The sequence below is a fragment of the Mycteria americana genome, chromosome 2, assembly GCF_035582795.1.
Source record: "Mycteria americana isolate JAX WOST 10 ecotype Jacksonville Zoo and Gardens chromosome 2, USCA_MyAme_1.0, whole genome shotgun sequence".
NCBI classification, from domain to species: domain Eukaryota; kingdom Metazoa; phylum Chordata; class Aves; order Ciconiiformes; family Ciconiidae; genus Mycteria; species Mycteria americana.
This window is the reverse complement of record NC_134366.1, coordinates 125,277,620-125,301,013: the sequence shown is the minus strand read 5'-3', so window position 1 is coordinate 125,301,013 and position 23,394 is coordinate 125,277,620. Positions and strand designations below refer to the sequence as shown.

The following is a 23,394-nucleotide window of genomic DNA, read 5'->3' as shown; positions in this document are numbered from 1 at the left end:
CTATTGATAGTAATGATAACACAGGCAGCACCAGACAAGACAAACCTAGGAAAATTCCTTGTGCAAATGCATGTGGTCGGAAAGATGAAGAGGCACTGCATGAGTGATGAAGGGACACGTCCTTCATTCCAGATGCATTAGACCAATGTGTAGGACGTAAGTGTCACTCCATGAGAATTTTAAAAATGTGATTTTTTTTGTTCTGAAAGCAGACAACTTCAAAATACATTACAAAGGAAAGGATCTTTTTTGAAGTGTATGAGTCACATGAGACTGAATATAAAAATTGTTCCCATCCATTACTACTTCTGAGGGGGAACCCACAAAGCCACCCACCCCCTTGAACAAGGTAAGTGGCATGTGAAATTTCCTCAAGATGCTACTTTACAGAACTTTCCTCTGGCTCAGGTAGCTGCGCTCTTCCTCCTGCTCACCAAAAGCAGCGGTTGATTTTCTCCAAAATGCAATGGCTGGAGCTCGAGAAACCTAGCAAATGGGTTCTAACACAAGGGGTCCCCAAGCAACCATGTCTCCTGGCAGCATTTCTCTTCAATGGCAACAACAACGAACCTGAGGTAGGAGGCCGGTTTTTGTACCCATCCTCAGGGGATGTCAGTCAAATGGCTTGTTCATTTTGCTGAGGTCTGGAGGTGATGGTCTTTTGCATACTGGACTATGTTTTGTTCTAGGTTACTGAATAGAGTGACTTTCCTAACTGACTGGTCAAGCCTTCAGATCGTTACCTGTTACAAACTCAAGTCTCAATTCTTTTCCTATCTATATTAGAATAAGTCACAATTAAGCCTAAAACCCTTGGTATGGTAAAAAGCAAAGCAAGTTCAACATATGAAGCATTCTGCAAGCATTGTCCCAACTGCAAATTAGTTCTGCTTCATGAAGGGCTCTCTGGAATAGCAGTTGAATTACAAATCTTTGTAAGTAGGATAGTGATCAGCACCTGCTCAGAGGCATAGCAGTTGCCAATGGAGTCTTTCTGTTCCACAAATAACAATGCGTATTCATAAATGCACGTTCTCCTCTCCCTGTTGTCAAAGGCAATGAGAAAATGCAAAGCAGTGAATTTTCATCAGTCACTTGCATTTCGATGTCTGTTGCCAAATGTCTGTCACTCAGTTCTGGGGCAAGGGCAGGAAAGAGAAGCCGTCTGGCAGATGGGGGAGCAGATGGGGGAGGGTGGGAGAGGAGCTACCCACCCCAGCAAACTGCAGGCAGCAGCCACAGCCGCAGCAGGATTGCTGCCTTCTGGAGGCAAGGGTGTTTTGTTGTGCTTTTTAGGGTTTTGGGGTTTTTTAACAGCTACAGGCCTCCTCACCTCCAGCACAGCCTGGTCTGCTTTTTCATGCTGGGTTTTCCAGGGTGTCCTTTGGTGCACGGTAACTGAAGTCATTCCTTTCAGGTTTCATTACGCCTGACCAGAAAGAAAGAAGACTTGCTTGGAGTTAGGACCTTGAGAAAGGTCTCCTCATTGCCCTCCTTCCCACGAACTCATTTATCTGGCCACAGTAAAACTGTCTCTCCTCTGTCAGGTTTACCCCCCAAAACCCTTTCTCTAATTAGCAATTTTTTTGAGTTAAAGTGGACACTAACACTGAGGGATAGCTGACAAACCAAAAGACAAAATAGTGAACAAATTTAATTCATTAAGCCCTTAAAAATCTATCCAGTATGTTTGTTTCTGTGTGCAGACAGTCCATGAGAAGACTGTAGCTCCCTTCCATGTTTGGTCCCAGAAGCTCTTCATGAAGCTTGTTTACACCTTGTGATCAGAAGTGGCAGTCTCAGCCCCTAGGCTTTTTGTTGGCAGGATTGATGGCAGAAGTAAACGCCAATATTCTGGTATGTGTCCATTATTTCTATTTGTCTTGTATATGATCAAAACAACTAGACAGTTGGCTTATAGTTTGAAGCAGCTGTATCTTGCAAGACAGTTAAGTTCTTATTTGTGTTTTTCGTTTCTTTTTTTTTTAACCTGGACAATCTTAGAGCACCAGCTGCAACAGCACAGAAATAAGTCATTAGGCCAAAGCAGACAGGCAGAACCATCTTAATCTGATGGTCAAAGCCACCAAAACCAATACCTTCTTGAACTACACTGTTCACCTCTCCAGTTTGCAGTCTGGCATTCCAGCTTAAACCTATCTACTTAACTGTTTATTTTGGCTAAGACATGAGCTTTTGGGAGCATCTGAGGTGTTGACAGCAGTTCTTTTCTTCCAGATTGCCCTCCGGTGGTATCCTTCATCAGAAAGGTGACACAGACAACTAGGGAGGTACACACTGCAGCAAAATTTGTCAAGGGCTATCTGTCAAAGCCCACAGAAACATGCTTTCATACCTCACCGAACTACATTTAAAATTATAATTGAGCCTGAACTACTATAACATCTTTCCCTCTGTAGACTTCTGTTGTTTCTTACTTTTGCTTGTCAGAAAAAAGCTCAGGAACATCCCAAGCTTTCATGCAGTATTTATATTTTTCTGCCCTCAGCCCAAGGCTGGAACATGAAATGAAAGACCAACAGCAAGAAACAACTGTTCTTGAATGTCTGAAGATCCATGTTGAACATACAGCTTTCAACTTGTTTTCTTTTTTTCAACTGGTTCATCTCTGTCTCTTTTTTCTGTATAACAAAAAAATGTGCATGCATGCACATGTATAAGTAATTGTATAAAATTATACATAATTACAATGTTAGTGTTTCCTGGAAATCAGCAGCCTGAAATGACCATCTTCTTTCACTCTCCCTGTTTTTCCTTCCCAAATGTTAAATGTTTTTCAAAATAAGGATAAGAATAACTTGATTTTCTGCATTATTGCTGCTCCATTAATACTGATGTTGATGCCTTTCTACATTTATCACCTTCTTACCACATTTTCTATTTAACAGTTCACATCATAAGACTTCATACAACGACACAAGGACAAATAAATATTGTTAATTTAGTGCTCTTCTGAGTAAGCTTTATGATAGCATTTTTGAATGACCTTTTCTGTTAAACAAAAATCATTCTAGCACCCCATCTTATTTATTACAGTCATAAATTCAGATACCAAAACCTTTTTTTTTTGGCATAAATTCTGTCATTATTACAAATATATCTATTTGGATATGAAAAAAACCCCTCTGCTTTTTGTTATAGCACAGTACTATACTAGAATACACAGTACTAAAGTACACAGTGCTGTGTGGTTGGTACTGTAGCTGCGGGCTGGTTATGAGTACCCCAGGGGTCTATAGTGGGACCTCTCCCGTTATCTTTATCAATGACCTGAAGGAGGAGATGGAGTACACCCTCACCAAGTTTGCAGATGACACTAAACAGGGGGTGCAGTCAATGTGCTCAAGGGCAGAGTTGCCTTTCCGAAGGACCTAGACGGGCTGGAGGAATGGACCAACAGGGACCTCATGAAATTCAACAAGGACAAATGCAAGGTCCTGTACCTTGAACAGACTAACCCCCTGCAACAGTGTGGGCTGGGGATCGGCCAGCTGGGGAGCGGATCTGCTGAACAGGATCTGGAGGTGCTGGTGGGCAGTGGCCTAAAGGGGAGCCAGCAGTGAGCCCTGACAGCAAGGCAGGCAAGCGGCATCCTGGGCTGTGCTAAATGGAGTATATAAAGGGTATCACTGAAAGTGATTATTTACTTGGCACTTGGTTAGACTGTATCAGGAACACTGCAATCGATTTTGGGCCCCCCATGAAAAGAAGGTTGTTAATAAGTGAAGTGAGTTCAATGGAGAGCCACTGGGATGGTCAGGGGCTGGAGTACTTGCCCTCTGAGGAGAGGCTAAGGGATCAGCTCTTATTCAGCTTGGGTCAAGATGGCTTTGGGGGCATCTAGCGGTGTCCCTCCAGTACCTGCAGGGAGGTTATAAAGATAACAGAGTGGTGGTTCATCATGGGAGGATGAGAGACAATGGGCATAAAATTAAAGTAAGAGAGACTGAGTGTTGATTTAAGGAAAAACTTTTTCTTATTGAGCACAGTCAGGCAATAGAATAGGTTGCCCAGGGAGGCTATGCAGTCTCCATCTTTGGAGGTTTTCAAGATCCACCAGGCTAAAGCCCTGAGCAACCTCGTCTGATCTCACAGCTGATCCTGCTTTGAGCAGGAGGCTGGACTAGAGACCTCCCAGGGCCTTTCCTACCTCCAGGATTAAGTATTTCTAAGACATTCCCATACTGGTCCTTGCATCATCTTCCAAGCAAGGTAGAAGGTATGTCTTGAAGTCATGTTTTTAGTGATTGGAACAGGTCAGTGTGTGACAGGGTGCCATACCAATAATTTTCAGAATATTGAATGTGTATCAGCACTTTCAGAAATGGTAGCAAACATGAACGCAACTCAAGCCATTAGTAGATAAGCTGTTCTTTATCCATAAGATGTCCTGAATTCCTCTTGTTGGGCTGTTATTCACTCATTCCCACTTTACCTGTCCCCATCTCTGCTGTGCTCGATTGTTTATTGCACCAAACAGTAAGCCACAGCACAGAACACATCCAGCTGAAAAGCAACATGCATGAGAGGGATAAAAGGGGCTTTAGCCAAATCTGATCAGATACATAGAACCATGGACTGGGTTACTATCCAGAGTAAGATAGTGAGAAACATCTACTCTGTTTCTACATCTATTTCTAGATCTTGTGTACGATGCATGTAAAAATAGCTGCTACTTATGAAAGTTTTAAGGTAGGACAGGTTTAAGGTACTCAGAAAATTTGTCATTAGTGACGTGGATTGATATGCTGTGAGAGAACAAAAAGACTAGCCCAACAAAGTTAATGTAAAGTTGTCAGACTAACAGCTGAAACTGTCAATTTTGAATATGACTCATGGCCCAAATAATTTTAATTCCAAGAGGGTTAGGAGATAAAGCTGACTCACCCATCAAAAGGGTCTGCTTTGCAGGAGGAGCTGTGTGTTACCTTGAGATGAATTTGGGAGTACATTCTCAAATTCAATGTATTTACAAATAACATTGAAAATACAGTGAGCAGTGAAGTATAAAGTTTGCTGATGCTGAGAAGTTATTCAGTGTAATAGGAAGAGAAGGTATTGGGGGAGTGTCCACATTAGCATTTTAGTTTTTATCGGGAATTTGCTTTTTGAAACAAATTTTATGATTCTCAATTACTGCACTTTATTTTGCATTGTCAAGAAGTCTTTAAGCGCACAATCTAGATTGCAGCTTATGAGAAACTAAGCCGGAAGATACAGTCTGACTACTAAATACTTTTCAATTTGTGCACCCAGGCTAGTCCCAAGTAACATCTCCCACACATACACCCAAAATGCATATACTGTGGATGTTGGATTCTCAACATCAACTGGTTCACTCTAAAATTGTGTCACTTTAAAATCTGTTTTTACTGAGCTGTACCACTTACTAATGTACAGAATAACAAAATGGAGCTGAAATTGTTTAGACAAATATAGAGCAATGCACCTGAGGGAGGTGGGGAGCCACTCCAGTTTTATGTGTAAATTGATGGGCTCTCAGCAAGATCTTGGGAACATGTTAGATCCATGAAAAAACAGCTAAATTGTTCTTGTACCTCAAAATGGATAATCAAAGGCAAGGAATGGCTGAGCAGCCTAGGAAAACAGATAAAAGAAATCCACAGCCTCCTGGCATGGATGACATGGCAAAGACAGATAGGTGTTGACTCTTCACTGTCTTTTCCAGTACAAGAACTGTCAGCCAACAAACGGCACTTGTCGGAGCCAGGTTCAAAACAAAAGAAAGTGATTCTTTACCCATCAGCAGTGCGCTGGTGGGTGTCATGTGGGTACAAAGTATTTTTCCTTCTCTTGATATCTGCTTGTGCTCACTGCTAGGACCAGACTGCTAACCTAGTTGGACCCACAAGCTGAAACAGAAAAGATAAAAAAGACAGGTGAAAGGAAGTGTGGACCTAAGAAAACTCCAAATCACTGTATTTTAAACTTCATTTGCAAAATTCTCTGTTTCACAATCAAAATATCTTTCTGACCTCTCAGCAAGGTCAGTAACAAAGCAAGACTGCAGTAAGAATCTCAATGACTTATTCCATGTTTGCCATCTTGAACAGAGCATGTTTTATTTAATGTTTTATTGTAACTATGTATTCTTGGTTGATCGCTGTGAGTCAGCAAAAGAAAAGGTAAATTTAAGGCAGTAAACCTTTTAGAGCAATGTTTCCCAACCTATATGCCAAGTCCAAGAAAGCCTACTGTTAGTAGAGGCTTAAATGACTGTATAGGAATGTCCTCACCTTCACTGGAATGCTTTTAGGGTACCTCGGTGTGAAAATTACTCTCTCCGGGGTTGAAAGGGAGATCTGTTTCTTTTCATTTTGGATCCTTGAGTGCAACTGTTGAGTAATAGCCAGTTTCAAGAATAGCTGTCAGTCTCTCAGACTGAACTCAGAGCTGGAGGTGATCAGAAAACAAGAGAAATCTGTGTAACTTAAAGAGAGACAGAATGACATTTAAAGACACTTCCCCCTGAGCAAAGCAGAGTCCCTTCCTGAGCGCTGTTCCAGATGTGCTGTGGGGATTTGACTTGGGGGGGGTGTCAGACAGGCAAGGTAAGGATAAAAGAATTAGTATAATTGGGAGATGCACTTTGCAGGAAGCAAAGAGTTGAGCTCTTTCATCGCTGTTCAGTTTGTGCTGGCTGAGAGCGCCAGTTCTCTGCTTGTTTCTGTACTACATTGTTCTTTCTGCTGCTTTCTGCAATTTTGAATATATACTTCCTGGCCTTGGAATTAACGTACCATCTGAGGCATGGCAGCTCTTAAAAGTGAAGCACCTCAAACTACTGCTGTAGCATACATAATTCTCTTGGTTCAAACCATCCTGATGGGAGACAATCGAACTTAATGGAGTTACTCCAGGGAGGAATTTGGCCCATTAAGTCTAGCAAGACCTTATGGTCCATCAAACACGGCCTTATAAACCCAAAAGATAAAAATCCACCTATATTTTATCTTCCCTTTTTAAGTCTCATAATATAGGTAGCTGTCATTTTCCAGCTGCCTATTCAGTTGATTTATACTACTTATATTGATGACTTTAGCACTTTGTTCCTTTTGTGTGAGGAATTGGCCTGAAATGCTTATTGTCTACTCACTGTTTTAACAACTTCAGTGCCATAGATAAAGTACGTGCAAGGGCTTTGCAGAGAGTCTGGCATTTCATTTGCTTCCAGCTGAGTGCCATGACTTGTGCTGCATTTTCTCAGCAGCTTGAACAGCCTTGACACCTATTACATGGCCACCATCAGAGGAATTCAAAGGGGTCCTGAATGGAGAAGCCGGGACTCTGGTAGCTTGTAAACCGGGTCCATGGCAGAGTGAGCTCCACTACAGTGACCACAAGAGTACTGACAATGTGATGTGCATGATTCTAGACTGACAACTTTATAAGGGGCAGGCAACTCAGGAGGACTACAAAGGTGTAGCAAGGCTGTGCAGGGAGAAAATTAGAAGGGCCAAAGCTGAGCTAGAGCTCAATCTGGCTGCTGCTGTAAAAGACAACAAAAAACACTTCTTCAAATACATTAGCAGCAAAAGGAGAGCTAAGGAGAATCTCCAGCCCCTAGTAGATGGGGGAGGGAACACAGTGACCAAGGATGAGGAACAGGCTGAGGTACTTAATGCCTTCTTTGCCTCAGTCTTTAATAGCAGGGCCAATTGTTCTCTGGGTACCCAGCCCCTGGAGTTGGAAGATAGGGACGGGTGCCATAATGGAGCCCCCATAATCCAGCGGGAAATGGTTAGTGACCTGCTGCACCACTTAGACATTCACAAGTCTATGGGGCCTGATGAGATCCACCCGAGAGTACTGAAGGAACTGGCAGATGTGCTCACCAAGCCCCTCTCCATCATTTACCAGCAGTCCTGGCTAACAGGGGAGGTCCCTGCTGACTGGAGATTAGCTAATGTGACACCCATCTTCAAGAAGGGCCGGAAGGAGGACCCGGGGAATTACAGGCCTGTCAGCCTGACCTCGGTGCCGGGGAAGCTGATGGAGCAGATCATCCTGAGTGCCATCACACGGCATATAGAGAATAACCAAGGGATCAAGCCCAGCCAGCATGGGTTCAGGAAAGGCAGGTCCTGCTTGACCAACCTGATCTCCTTCTATGACAAGGTGACCCGCCTAGTGGATGAGGGGAAGGCTGTGGATGTTGTCTATCTAGACTTCAGTAAAGCCTTTGACACGGTTTCCCACAGCATTCTCCTGGAGAAACTGGCTGCTCATGGCTTGGATGGGTGTACTCTTCGCTGGGTAAAGAACTGGCTGGACGGCCGTGCCCAAAGAGTGGTGGTGAATGGAGTTTACTCCGGTTGGCGGCCGGTCACAAGTGGTGTTCCCCAGGGCTCGGTGTTGGGGCCAGTTCTGTTTAATATCTTTATCAATCATCTGGACGAAGGGATCGAGTGCACCCTCAGTAAGTTTGCAGACAACACCAGGCTGGGCAGGAGTGTTGGTCTGCTTGAGGGTAGGAAGGCTCTGCAGAGGGACCTGGACAGGCTGGATCGATGGGCTGGGGTGAATTGTATGAGGTTTAACAAGGCCAAGTGCAAGGTCCTGCACTTGGGCCACAGCAACCCCATGCAACGCTACAGGCTTGGGGAAGAGTGGCTGGAAAGCTGCCCAGTGGAAAAGGACCTGGGAGTGTTGGTTGACAGCCAGCTGAATATGAGCCAGCAGTGTGCCCAGGCAGCCAAGAAAGCCAATGGCATCCTGGCTTGTATCAGAAACAGTGTGGCCAGCAGGACTAGGGAAGTGATTGTCCCCCTGTACTCGGCACTGGTGCGGCCGCACCTCGAATGCTGTGTTCAGTTTTGGGCCCCTCACTACAAGAGAGACATTGAGGTGCTGGGGTGTGTCCAGAGAAGGGCAATGAAGCTGGTGAAGGGTCTGGAGCACAAGGCTTATGGGGAGCGGCTGAGGGAACTGGGGCTGTTTAGCCTGGAGAAAAGGAGGCTGAGGGGAGACCTTATCGCTCTCTACAACTACCTGAAAGGAGGTTGTAGAGAGGTGGGGGTCGGTTTCTTCTCCCAGGTAACACGTGATAGGACAACAGGAGATGGCCTCAAGTTGCGCCAGGGGAGGTTTAGACTGGATATTAGGAAATTTTTCTTCACGGAAAGGGTTATCAAGCATTGGAACAGGCTGCCCAGGGAAGTGGTTGAGTCGCCATCCCTGGAAGTATTTAAAGGATGTTTGGATGAGGTGCTTAGGGACATGGTGTAGTGGTGGTCTTGGTAGTGTTAGGTTTACGGTTGGACTCGATGACCTTAAAGGTCTTTTCCAACCTATACGATTCTGTGATTCTGTGATTCTGTGATAACTGGTAACAGATGCTTATTGGTAGCTGTTGAAATGGAAGATAGAATAAGTAAGCTGAGAATGTTCTCAGTCCTTATCAGGTTCTAAGAAATATTTTTTTCAAAATCCACTAGTGCCCTTTTTTTGAAGTGATTATAAATTCTGTGGTCATGTTGTTGCATATAGACAATCTTCTTATTTATATCTTTATCAAATGCTTGTAGCATACCAAATCCAGAAAAATTGTCATGCTATAAAATGGAGGACTGCTTGCGCACATCAAAATGGAAATTTAGAAGCCCCAGTGTAAGGATTACTTGTATGGGCATGTGTGATGTTCAGAGAAGTACTGAGATGACAACTACTGTATACTGGCCCATTTCAACAGCAAGTGACTATCCAGCCACCACTGTAGAGAATTAGCTGGAGCTTGTCGTTTTACTCAGTCCTGCGACAGACTTCAGTGAGAACCTGCACTTGTGTGAAAGCTAAAGACTGAACTATGTGAAGATAATTTATAACAGGAGGTGACCTGGGGTCTGACTGATGGTCTCCTTTCCTCCTCACATCTGCTCTGTAAATTCTAACAGTCAATAAATCAATTAACTGCTAGATATGACTTGAAACTATACCATGTCCCCACACCAAGGACATTGGGGTACCCTGCTTTCTCAATGCTCAGAGAAATCTGCAGAGAAATAAGTACCAAATAAAAGTTGCAAGGGGCCCTGAGTTCACTGTCATGGCACAGCAAGGGCCAGTAGCTCCCGTGAGATGGGTCAGCCATGGCCAGGGTCTGCCCAGAGGGCATCTGGGGATGCCTCCCCACTGCCCTGCACAGGCTGAGAGCTGGCACCAATGCCCTGAGTGGGATGCCTTCAGGGCCCTGATAATAGTAATGTTCTCATAATAGTATAATTTATTTGAGGAGACATTTTGCTCCTGCCACCCAAGCTTGGATATTGCAGTAGCACAAAGAGATCAGCCACATAAAAAGCTCTCCCTCTGCAGTGGGGCATAAAAACACAGACTGTCTGAGCTAATGGCCTAACAATAAAGATCATATTACTCAGTTCTCTGCTGGAAGCTGGTGCATAAGAAAAATATCTTACTATGTAAAAACAGTCTTTTTGTTAAGGTTGGTAACGACTCCAAACTGATATCTGGCTATGTAGTTGTACAAATATGGCAAGAATGTGTGGTTCCATTATGAGAAATGAATATTGATGTCTGTAGTATATAGAGACAAATTGAGCTCTAATGATTTCCTAATAAAGTAATTTGTTCATAGATCACAAGGGGATACAAACAAGAAATTTCTAATGGTAAGGCCGAGGTAATTATTTTTCAGCATCTAATTACACCTATACAACTGATTTGGGCTATATTTGCTGAATTAAATGATGATATAGAATGTCCCACTGAGGTTCACATTCATCATTAAAAGTCAGTTCCTGGCCTTTGACAAGAGGGCAGAGCAGCTCCTGAGAGGTAATTTAATGTAATTAGGAGGATATTATGTTTACTATCTGCACACTGTGCTTGCCTTAGATTAAACCAGACATCTGGAGAAGTAGGGGGACATTTTTCCCAAAATTAGCCTTGTCATCTCAGATCAAACTTTGCCTGCAGTTTATTCTCTTCCCATCTCTAAATTGCAGCTAATGAGAAGGAAGAAGGCCGACACAGGAGTCACAATAACAATATATGCTTGATGGTGCTGGAGATCCAAAGAGAGTTTTGTAAGGTTTATAGAGACATGCAGGGAAGGGCCGGCCCTACTTCGCTGAGCACTGTATGTAGGATATTGCTGTATTTAAACAAGCCAGTTGGTATTTTCAGTACACACCACATGTTTCACAGAAAACTTGGAGAGTTTAAAATTTTGTGTTGTGTTTCAGTTTACAGGATAATGACCAGCAGACTCTTCTGTAAGTTTGTTTATGCAAATGAATCCAACCTGTGTTTCCTGGTAAGAACAGCGTTTTAAGACCTGTTGATGATTGCTTTTGCTACCTTGGCAGCCCACACACTCTGATGGAGCTGGTTTTTTTTTCAGTGGAGGAGTTCCTACACCTTCCACAGAGGTGGGGAAGTTGTGCACACGAGGGCAAGCACAGTTTGAACAATACTGAGTTTATCCACTTTTTCCTCTCCAGCCCGGAACACCAGACTGACAAATTCAGCCACACTCTTCTCTACTGCAATGCCTTGAGGGAGGAAGGCAGTGAAGGAGCAAGCAGATCTGAAGCAGAGTGGGACAGAACAGGACGTTTCTTTGGAGTGGACCTTTTCAAGGCAAAATGAATAGCAGGAGATGGGAAATTCAAGATAATTTAATGACACCCAGCAAAGGGGTTTTCAGTAAATATTAATGTAGTTTTTCACAGCATCTTGAACACATGAAAGTTTGTGGAAGCCAAGGCAGCAAGACTCCACAGGCCACGTAAGAACACTAACAAAGAAGAAAAAAAGAGTGAGGTCTGGTGGGAATTTATTTAAATGAAAAGACTTCTTGTTTCAGTAAACCATCCACTTGTTGAGCTCCCTTCTTCCACTCTTTAGGCATCTATTTCCCACAAGGTTCCCCGATCCTTTTCTCTGAGCAGATCTCTGCACAGGAACAGACCTGGACTCCTGCCACAAAAGGGAGCACTTGGGCTGGTCCTTCGGGGATGAGGTTCTGCTGGTCTTTGCAGGTCTTCTCTCCCCTGCAGTTCTTCTTCTGAGGAACCCCATTGCAGTTGCTGGCAAGGAGAAGAAAGGGGTGTTTTTCTTGTACAATTCAACCAGCCCCTTCAGTGAGTGGGCAGATAGTCCTGGCTTGTTTTGGCACATGTGCTCTTTTACCTTCCACAGACTCTGCTGGAAGTTGGTCTCCCATCACACCTGGATGCAGGCATAGGTCTTCCTCCCAGTACCCTGTACAAGCAGGTCTTCCTCCGCACCCATCTCTGAGTCCTCTCCTCTTCTCACACCCACTGGTTCATCTCTTCATTCCAGGCGGTGCAATATATTCCGAGATAGCTCCTGTGCTGCTGCTTCTTTGTGATGAAATTCAGCTCCATCCCCAAGTCAGCCTTGTTTCCCCCAGTTATCTCTGTGAGGATTATCTGAAGAGATGTGGTCAGCTCGCATTAGAAATTTGATTTATAATTTACCTAGATTTTTAAAACTCTTCTTTCTATTACTCAGTTCAGCATAATAAGCATGATTTATCCACAGTGAGGGACAATATGAGCTAGATATTAAAAGGAAAGGTTTTTTCTACTCTCTATATAACTGGTATAGCAGTGCTGTATAGGACATTTTCACCCTGTGACACATATTATTCCTGTAATGCTATTAAGAACAGTATCAAAATACCTTATTTGCTTTGCCAGTAGCAGTCACATAAATTAAAGATGCCCAGAAGCAGCTTACATTCATATCTAGCAGCTTTGAAAAATGATCTAATTTTGATTGCAAGTAGAGTAACAATCTCCTTTGTGATATAACTCTTTATTTGATTTTTTCTTCATTCTCCAGCCTCAACTTTTGTCAGCTACAAACACTAACAACCAGTTCCTATTTGCCACCTAGATTCTATCCAGAAATCAGAGCATGGAAAACTAATAGAACTTCTGCTTTGTTTTCCTGCATTTTCAGTAAAGTTGTGGATCTGTTCACTTAAAAGGGGTATGGAATTGACTTCCCTTAATGTTAACATCTCTCTCCATCCAGGAGAACCTCTTTCTGTTTTCAGTGACAAACCTCCCACTCCTTATTTGCAAAGTGTGACTAGGTATATTAGTCATGTGACAAGTCTGCTATGAGTTTTCAAGTGAGGTGACCATCTTAGCAAGTAAGCCAAAAGAAAGAACTCTTTCTTTCCCTCAGGTTAGTCAGATGGTCTGGTCAGGTCTTTTTTTAATTATTTTTACATGCTGTATTTCCATGAGTAGCAGGAAGAAACTTGCTTGTGTCTCCAAATTTTCTGGTTAAACAGGTAAATCTATGACATCTTACTGATATTAAATCTGTATAAATATATGAGGCATCTCAAAATTAAAATAAACAAACAAACCAAGAATCTACAAAGAGTAATATATTTTAGTCATCATTGAAATGTTGTGTCAGAGGCTGGAATATATCTCCTTGTGGGAAGATCTGGATGATTTAGTGGTACATCAGTTATCAGACTTCTTACAATTCTGATTTATTTGCCACATAAAATAGGAATTTCCTATTTTAACTTTGGAAATGCTTTTACTGGCTGTTTTTTGCTCAGTACACTACAAACTCCCAGTGCAAATGATGTTCAGTCTTTCATGCAGGACACATCCAAGCAATTGCTCCTGCCTTGTCCTGTTCACAGAATGGATGGTACCTGGATTGGCTCTTTTGTTTCACCAGATGGATTTAGTAGTAGACTGGAGGATGACTGTTCTGTGTGATGGCAACTTCCAAAGGGTCGAAATTAGTCTGTATTTCATGTCAGTCATTAGAACTAGGCAGTCTGTGCTGTGGGTAACTTAAATACAAGGCTTCTAGCAAAACAGGAGCCTGTAGCCAGCCAATTAGTTCAACAGACAAAAGCTCTGGGCCAAATCTCTTTTCACTCCCCATCTTTCCACAACCTCCTTCCTCCCCTCTGCTCACAAGGGCAGTGTTGGGCCAGTGGCCACTGGTTTCCCACCACAGCTGCAGACTGGCAGGGCTGACACCCATCGTAGGCAGAAATCCACTATTTGCCTTCTCTTGAGCCTTTTTCCCTGGCACTGACAAACCGCGGGAGCGAGCACACATTGGTGGCTCCCAGATGTATCTTTAAAGCAGACAAACCAAAAGGCTGAGACACGCTGCTCAGAGAACAGCCAATGTAAATTGATGTGCGCTGATTTATAGCAGCTGGGGATTTGGCTCAGGAAGGCAAGCCGTCTGATGGCATTGTAGAGGTGAAACTGCAGACAGAGTGAGGCCCACCATGTTTATTATGTACAATTCTGGGATGCAAGCACTGCTCTCCTCAAAGGGAAGCATCCTGGTCAGCCAGGTGCAAGTGCTGTCTGGAATTCATCGGCATCTGAGTGCTTACAGCCCCCTGCTTTAGTGCTGTAAATCAAAGGGATGCACACTAATGCTGAAGAACATTGTGCGTGTCAATTCATTAGTCATTGGAGTGGGAAAGATCAGCGTATCAGTCATGAAGATATATGAAGTCTGCCTCTTAATGATGTTAGCTCGTAGGCAGATTGTGATGGAACCTTTGTGGCCTGATGACTGTGTTTAATATGTGTAATCCATACCCCGATAAATCTGTGGCTGGCAAGAGAGCACAGCCGCTTTGTTCAGTTTATAGAAGGAAGCACACCAAGCGTTGTGGGCAGCATTAACATTTAACAATGTTAGGCCAGAATACGGAGAAGCTCTTTATTGGATCCAAATTAAAAAATAATAATTACCCAATGGAAACAGTCAGTGTGGGCTCTGATGATTTCAGGGCAGGATAGATGCCGATTGGATCCCATTATTGTTGCAGTCACATTGGTGTCCGTAGGAATTGGATGTTCCACGCACTTTCTGCAGCATTAATCAGTCTAGAATTTGTCCCTGCTCAAGGTGCAACAGCTCCAAGTGCAGGCAGGAACTGACTTGCATCAAAAATGTCACACTGACACGTTGGTGAGCAGAAGAATGAACCAACAAGAAAACAAAGAGAAAGTAATGCATAATAAGGATTTAAAACGGTGTTCATTCTTGAAATGTATACTAGGAAAAAAAGGCTCTTCAAAAGGAAAAGAGCTTGCAGTTATTTATAAATAACTATTCTTTAAAATTTTAAAGACCCTGACAAGGGCCAGATCCTCAGCTGAAGTGAATGGGCTCTTCCAAAGTAAATGAAGCCGCATGAATGTATACCAACCAAAGATCTGGCCCTACTTAGTGCTACATTTTCTTTCTGCTATGGTTTGCCCTTGTAATAATGTGGGAAGTTCTGATTTACCTCTACTTCATTCTGCCCCCACATGAAAAAGTGGAAGGTTCATTCCAGTTTTTAGAAGGCATTAGTTTTCAGGCACAGCACTCTGATAAAGCAGCGGTAGCAGGTGGCAGCAGTGTTCCCACCCACGCAAGCTCTCTTCAGTGACTGGAGAGCCAAACTAATTACACCAGAGCTAGGACAACAGTAGCACATATAGGAGTAAGACTGGATGCAGGGATGAATTGCAAGTGTTCTTTTAATCACTGTATCATAAACAGTTAACGCTGGTTCTGCTTTGCAAACAAACAGCAGTGAGATAGCTGAAATAGCTGGACCTCAGAATGAATGGTCCATTGAGGTCAATAGAGAAGACCACACTCTTTAGAGAAGAGGTTGTGTATTGTTTGTAGTATCAGCATTTGGTTCATATTTATATTTAAAAAATCACATCCTTATAGATGTGAGCTTTTTGTTTAACAGAGATTAAAGTAATCAGGCCACCAGAAAGACTAATTCAGTGCACTACTGAGCACTGGCTTAATCCTGCCCCAGGACACACATTGATCCTGAAAGATTTTTTTTGGTTGAACTGCAGAAAACGTTGAAATATTTCTGTGAATATGAGCTAAGCAGTCACTGAACTTTGTAGCATATGAAAACTCCAGATAAAGCTATAAGGACTTAGCTAACAGCACTGAAACAAGCTTATCAGCTTCTGAAGGTGTTAGCAGTGATTTTAAATACTGCCATCTGAGAGACATGGAACATAGAGCTGTACCTTAAAATCTGGATAGGAAATTCAGTAAGCAAACATTCTTACAGAACAGGGCTTTTTAAATTTGTCTTGTGTGTCCTGTATGACTTTCAAATACTATAATTTTTCATGTACATGTTTATATATAGCCATGACAAAGAAAAATGAAACCCAAAACTTCTCAAATGTTTAACAGTATGTACAGAAAGCTAAATCCAGCAGGAAATAATACCTGCTATTTATCAATATTTTTGCCCGGTATTACAGTTTATGATGCTTATCCTTCATTTCCTGTTCGAAACTGCAGGACAGATAATGTACATCCAGCATTTACCATATTTCACCTTACAAGTATCCACCTTTATTCAGGTGACATTATTCCTTTAAACCACATGTGTATCAGTGTGAAGAATTAAGCTTACAGCTAACCGCACATCTGCTTTATGTCAAAGCAGTCTTGCTGATCATCCATTCAGAGGGAAGCGCTGTCAGAGAAAAGGGTGGCCACCACTGATTTTATGTGTGTTCTTCAGGGTAGGTTGATTGGAAGACAACTGACCAGTGGCTGGAGGACTTCATTCAGCTGACATTGATTTGGAGCTGAAGAGGGAGGTTTCATCCTGGCAAAAGACTGATGTATGTACAAAGGAGATTCTCTTAGCTACCATTTTGAGGAGAGACAGAGAGGCAGAAAGCTTAGACAAAATAAATCCTTCTTCTTTCTCTGCAACAGAGTAGACATTTGGTATCTGTGAAGAAACAAAGACACTAATTTGCTTAGATATATTTATCATTTTCTAGTTCTTTATGTTACTAGCATTGTTTGAAGAAGAAAAAAGTTTTAGATACTTCTTTGCAAAATCCCTGCTGTTTTATACCATAAGTCCACAGCTGTTTTGAGTCAGAGTAAAAGATGATCTAGCCCAGCATCCTGCTTTAACAGAGGACAATATTGGACACTCAGGAAAAAGTTTTAGAGCATACAGTGATGCTTATTATGCCAATATCCAGTGATCTGCAACTCAGAGACTTCATCAACTGCAGTCTTCTGCTTGTTTTTAACATGATGGGGGACTGTTTTTTGCCTCCTGACTTTATCTAGTGGTAAGCATGGCAGTGCTGTGTTTGGCATCCAGACCACACCATGGCAACAAGTTCCATAGTTTGACTCAGTTTGTTTCTTCTGAGCCTGATGTGGGGTTGTTTCATTTGATGCCTCTGTTACGCTTCCACACTCACCTTTTCCTGGGTACCTCAGAGAAACAATATGTGAAGGTTTTTTGTGAGGATGGTGAATGAATTCACAGAAAGTCAGAAATGCAGAAGGTTTGAGCACAGGGAAGCTGAATCAAGGGGTCTCATGGAGTAGGGTATTCCCCCAAAATAAGACTTGAAGTTGAAGACCAAGGAGCCTGCACAGAATGAAGGAGAGCCAAAATAGCATGAATTCAGAGTCTGCACCAAACATTCAAGTGTAGTGAATGCTGGGGAGGGGGGAGTCTGACCAGGGCTGTGACAAATGGTGACAGCACTTTGGAAGACTTCCAAAGGAAATGCAAGTACAGGATTAATATATACTTATTTAAGATGTTCTCCCAGTTCAGGTTTTGGGCAAACCTCTTTTTGCTGCAGGTGCGCAGTTGGTGATCAGAAAGTTAATGCAGCAAAGCACCTCTTATTATCTTTGGCTCTCTTATTCTAACTGGCTGTCATTCAGAGAATAGGAAGCTCAACACTGCGTGGAGAATTGTCCTCTCCACCTGTCAGTGATTAATTTCACACATTCAGCCATCAGGGACTCTGTAGGAGATTCTGGTTATTTTTCTTTCCTGTCTGAAAGCAGAATTTACTGTCTGTACTTTGTATTCATTTCTAAATGAATTTTCATAGTTTGGGGAAAAAAGCCTCATTATTTTTCTACTGCTTTAATAATGCTTTGGAATTAAAAATATTTGCATTTGTTGCATTTGAACCAAACAATTTATGGACTTAATTTTTCAAGTGTATTATTAACCATATTAACACAAATAATCCTCAACCAAGGTAAGGAGTCTTTTTTTTTCCTAAATGAAAAATAACAAATAGAATGTTTTTCCTTCTCTCCCCAGTGCTCCAAATATGGATTCCTTGTTATTTGACTGGCCAAGGGAAGCCAGGTCTAAGGCTCAAATTGATGACCTTCCTCCTTTTGCCCACAGTACAAGGTACCCAGAACGCTTCCTCTGACAAATCTCAGATGTTTCAGGCATCGAGGGGAAAAACTGTTGACCTTGGTACAACTCCAATCCGCAGGAAACCCTGGTTCTGAGAAACCACGAGGCCTCCAAACCACTCTGTGCTGCAGGTAAAGAAATCTTTCTGCTACTACCAGACCCTCCTGAAGTTGCCTTTGTCAAGCAGAGGCTTTAGCTTAATTTTTTTTCTGAGAGACTGTGGCTCTAACAGGATTTATAAAAAAGCAAGGTAACAGGGAATAAGGGAACGTGGTAACAAGAGAAAGGTGGCTGAGATCCATATGAAAAGGACAATGTTATTGGTGAGAAAATAGCTGGAGAGGCAGAGCAAGAAGTAACTCATATGCTAATTTAGAGCTGAGCAGGAGAGGAGAACAGGAATTCGTATGGGTAAACTGATGGAAAAACTAGCATCTAAATGGTGTATCAGGAAGAGGAAATCGAGGTGATAAGGTATGAGGGATATTGGAAGTGGATTTATTAGTAGGGTTGCAGGGACTTGAATGAATGAGGACAAAGGGCAGAAAGGGGGAGAGAACGGTTTGAGAAGGAAGGAAAATCTGTCTTTGAAGGAATAGGGAAGAGAAGCAAGGAGACAAACATCAAGGAAAGGGTGGTAGAAGATGTGGAAATTCAGACGTGTTGGCATTTTATGCAGAGCCTGAGTTTGATTGGGTGGGGGATGATACTTAAAGCTTTGGCAACATAAAAGCCAAATGCCCATGAATGTTTAAGGATCAGTGTCCTAACAGAAAAAGCCAGAGACAATGTCTGCCACAGACAGTGCTCTAGAGATCAGGGTAACTGATATTTTAAACATCTATTTATAACGTGTGGAAAAAGCAGCGTTTTATCATGGGGGACTTCCATCTGAGTGTCTTGTACTGCTAGTCTCACGCTGCCAATAACAAAATGTCCTTGGAATTTTTAAATGTTATAGATGGCAGTTTCTTAAATCAAAAAGTGCTGTGTCCAGCTCAGGGGATTTCTGTATTAGACTTCATCTTGAAATATAAAAAGGAATTGATTGGTAGACCAAGTTTGGCGGTAACTTCAGAGCAAAGTAATTTCTAACTTGTTAACATTGGTTATGTCACACAGTTAACTGAAGAGAAGTTACATACATGAAGTCTCAGATACAGACAGAATAAAGCTCATGCTGGTAATAAACAAATTTGAACTTTCAGCTTTAAAAAAAAAAAGAAAGTTAAATCAAAACTCACAAAATATTCAGAAAAAACATGATTATTAACTGGGAACGTTCAAGTACATTCTACCACATACAGAAAAAACACAGTCCTGTAAATAAAGAAGGAGAATATGCTGCTTAGAGGGAGCAAAACAAAATAAAACAATACAACACTGTCAAATTTCTCTTTTCTATTTATGTAGTATTATGGACACATCAGAAACGGGGTAATATAGAAAATTAGTAAGGAAAGTCAAATGACAAAATTGTAGCAACAGGATGAAGAAGAAGAAATTCCTGTACACAATTCTTTGTGACAATGGCATGATCTCATTACTGGAAGAATTTGGTAAAATTTGAACAGTGCAAAAAAGACTAAAAATAATTACATTTCTCTGCATCTGGGGAAACATCCAGGTGATGTGGTCACATATGAGCAGGAAACACTTTCCATTCTAACAGCAACTAAGGTTCAACAGCAGATAGAAATAATTAATTAGCAGGACTAAGTATCTTGTATCTGAGAGTGTAAAAACAGATGGACAAGAAATTCTCTGAGCCTCTAGAGCTGAATTGTCAATTTTTTTCCATGTGGAAAGCTCTGGAAATTTTGGTGTAAGGTTTAGGAAATACTATATGAAACAATTTACCCATTTAATTTTGCACTTTGCAACTTCTCTTCAGTTAACTGTATGACAAAGTATTGTTCAGGTTTTCATCTGTTCCTTACTTCCAGTGAGAATCTCTGAAAAAAATCGAGGGAAAGAACTATCGGGAACCAGTTGAAGATGTCTGTGAATGTGATAGGAGTGTCTATGCTAATGAAATGCCTGAGCAAGAAACTTGATTTTGCCCATGAGACTGGTAAATAAATAGTTGTCTGCCTGGAGAGCAGTTTTGATGACCTGATGGTTTGTCAAGGCCACCCAGGAAAGGGGACCTCCTGAAGGGAGTTTTCCATTGATTCCAGTGGCCATTTCCATTGATCACAGAGTTTGGAAATTCTGTACAAGCCAGAAAACAAATCACTCCCAGATCAAGGGAGAGCCTAGATTTGTAAGAACACATTCACCAACGCTTTCAAAAGTATTCCGGTGAAAAGGAAATTAAGTGAGGGAATAATGTCAAGGTCTTTGCGGATTTCTGCAATCCAAAGGAAAAATTATTTGTGTAAGTATTAGAAACCCCATTCAGAAACATGAGTTTCTTTGCTTCTGTCCACAGGAACAGGGCTCTCAGCATGTTTATCTTTCTAATACTGGAAGGTCTGGGGATCCTGGTAATTAAATTGCAGTACAAGCGACATGGATAGAGTCAGTGGTGAAAGTTTTGTTATTTGGCACTGTGCAACTTATGCTAGAAAACTGTGTCTGTGTCCAGTCAGTTGTGGTTTCCACAATTAAAGGATGTTGAAAAAACGGGAGAAGGTTCTGAGGATTATTAAAGCCCTGGAAGGCATGACTCATAGTTCAGGGTTCTCAGCTGAATTATTTTAAGGAAAGACCAGTGTGGGACTTGTTCTACTTGGAGGACAGAAGGCTCTTTGCACTCCAGCAAAAAGCACAGCAAGATCCAGTGGATGAAAGCTGGAAGTAAAAACGCTCTCTAAGTTACAGTGAATCAATTTACCAGTGTTTACTTGTGGATTCTATATCAATAGAAAGGTTAAAAACTAAACCTGGATCTTCTTCTAAAGGATCTGCTCTGAAATACAAGCATATTTTGTGGTCCTTTGATGTACCAGAGGTCACATTAGGTACAAATGGTGGTTCCTTTTGTCTTGCAATTGGTGCAAAGCAAGTTCTTAGAAATGGGAGTGCTGTGACTGAAGAAGCAGAAGAGGAAGACATCACTCCTCCTTTCCAGTGGATGGATTTTATTTAGCCAAAGGGGTTGGTTGGAAGAATGGAAAAGGACAGGTTTTGCAGGTTAAGGAAAAAGAAACATGATTTGAAGAAGGCAGAAAAGGGTAGGAGGTAAGCATAGAGCGAAGTAACACTAACTTTTTGGGCTCATATTGTTGATAGAAGTGTGAAGTGCTTGACTGGATACAGAAAAGGAAATCTTGATAAATCCAATGTTTGTTATTGAACCCTAAAAACCAAATAGGAGAGGTGACATTCTGACAGCTCTGGACAGGACGCCAAGCAGAGAGTTCCAGGCTGAAAGCTAAGGGGGAGAGGTTTGACAGTTTCCACATTCACAGGCCAGGGGTGGTATTTAAATGGGTGTAAGTAGAGCTGACTGACCACCTGAAAGTAACAGGAGAAGGACACAGTGTCCTCTGAGTTCCAGCATAGCTGAATACTTGTCTGGAGCACTGGGAACAAGACTAGAGGGGGTCCCCAGAGAAGAGGGACTTTGGACACGAAGGCGATGTGACTCTCTCTGCACCAGATTAGAGGTTCTAAGAAAGATGTCGGAGATAATGGCAAGAAGAAAGATGGATATACAGTTTGAAAAGGTTGCTATTTTTAGGGCAAGTAATGCAAAATCTTCTCTGAGGTGGATGGGAAACTGCTAGATCACAGAGAGGAGTCAAGAACAAGTGAAAGTGAGGAAATATGACAAGGAGCAGGGGAAATCAGCTCTCGGAGGGAACGAGGGTTGTGGATGTATTTCTCCTAGGTGGAGATTAATGAGGACTTTGGGTTAGAGTTTGAAACTATTACAACAAGTGACTAGGAAACAGCAGAGGTAAGAGTTTGAGAGGGAGGGAGGAAGATTTGTGTCTCAGGCAGGCAAGCTGCTAGCACATTTTTACAAATGACACCTGCTCTGAGCAAGAATGTTCCAGGGGGGTTACATTTCAGCCCAATCCATTTTTTTTAAATACATAATTTATTCCTATAAAGGGGACACACTGATCTGATTTAATTAGGCTAACTAGAGGTTTATGTCAAATACAGGAGTGAAGCATGTGGAGGTGGGTAGAAGGTGTAGGCGTGGAAAGAAAGGGGAAAAAGTCCTTGTAGGGAGCATCAGTTTTCACTCAGAATAAAGTGACAGGAATCTGGGCGGTACAAAATCTGAAAATCTGGATGCTACAGAAACCTTGCATGGCTGGGTGCTAAGGCGCTCAGTATTGAAGCCTGAGGTAGACTGAACCATGGAAAAATAATGAGTTTTGTTGAATATAAGACTGCAGATGTACATGGGAGAGGATGGATTTTCAGACAGGTGCATTTCTTTGTATTATTGCAAAGTCTTTTGGAATTTTTTTTTTTCAATGTCTGTTGAAGCTGAGGACAGTGGAGTACATGAAGGGGAATGATGATGGTACAGAAACAGGAAGGGGGAGCTAAAAAGAAAAGGGATTCAGGGGCACTGGCCATGTGAGAGAGAGGATGGGGTTGTAAAACAAGGTGAAATTAGATGAAGGAAGTGTAAGAATGCAGTCAGAGAGACTGAAAGCCATGAGAAGATGATAAAGCAGAAATTACTGGATTATCTGTGGAGTCTGAAGGATCAGACCAGTGTGAGGGGAACAAGAAGACCAAAGGAGAGCTGGCAGGAAGGCAACAAAGCAGGATTTCTTGTTCTCGGTGGCTCCAAGCAGGGGATCTGTCCTTCGTTTGAGAAGGGAGAGGGAGACAGTGGAACAAGCTGAGTGTCTCAAGTACATGACAGGAGTGATTTAAGTCAACTTTCTATCACCACTGAAAATAACAATTGAACTAAATCCAAGATACTGACCTCTGCAAAGGTATTTACTGCATCCTGATGATGACTGATAATGTAGCCATAAATATAGCAAGTAGCTGGAAATTCACAGCTGAGAAATACCAAGAGCCCTTGAGGCTTTTCCTCCCCTCACAGCGGGTAACGTATTTCTGTGAAATGTGAGAACAAAAAGATGATAGCCCAGAAAGATTTATCTTCTTACTAGGGCTCTGTATTGCATATT

General features: G+C 42.1%; 1 long non-coding RNA gene across 1 annotated transcript; it reads left to right on the top strand.

Moving 5' to 3' along the window:
* Positions 1-398: 398 nt before the first annotated feature.
* LOC142406760 (uncharacterized) lies at positions 399-20,801 on the top strand. The gene is made up of 3 exons (XR_012774694.1): positions 399-575; positions 18,263-18,408; positions 20,712-20,801. It is a non-coding gene; the product is annotated as an uncharacterized LOC142406760 (long non-coding RNA).
* Positions 20,802-23,394: the final 2,593 nt, after the last annotated feature.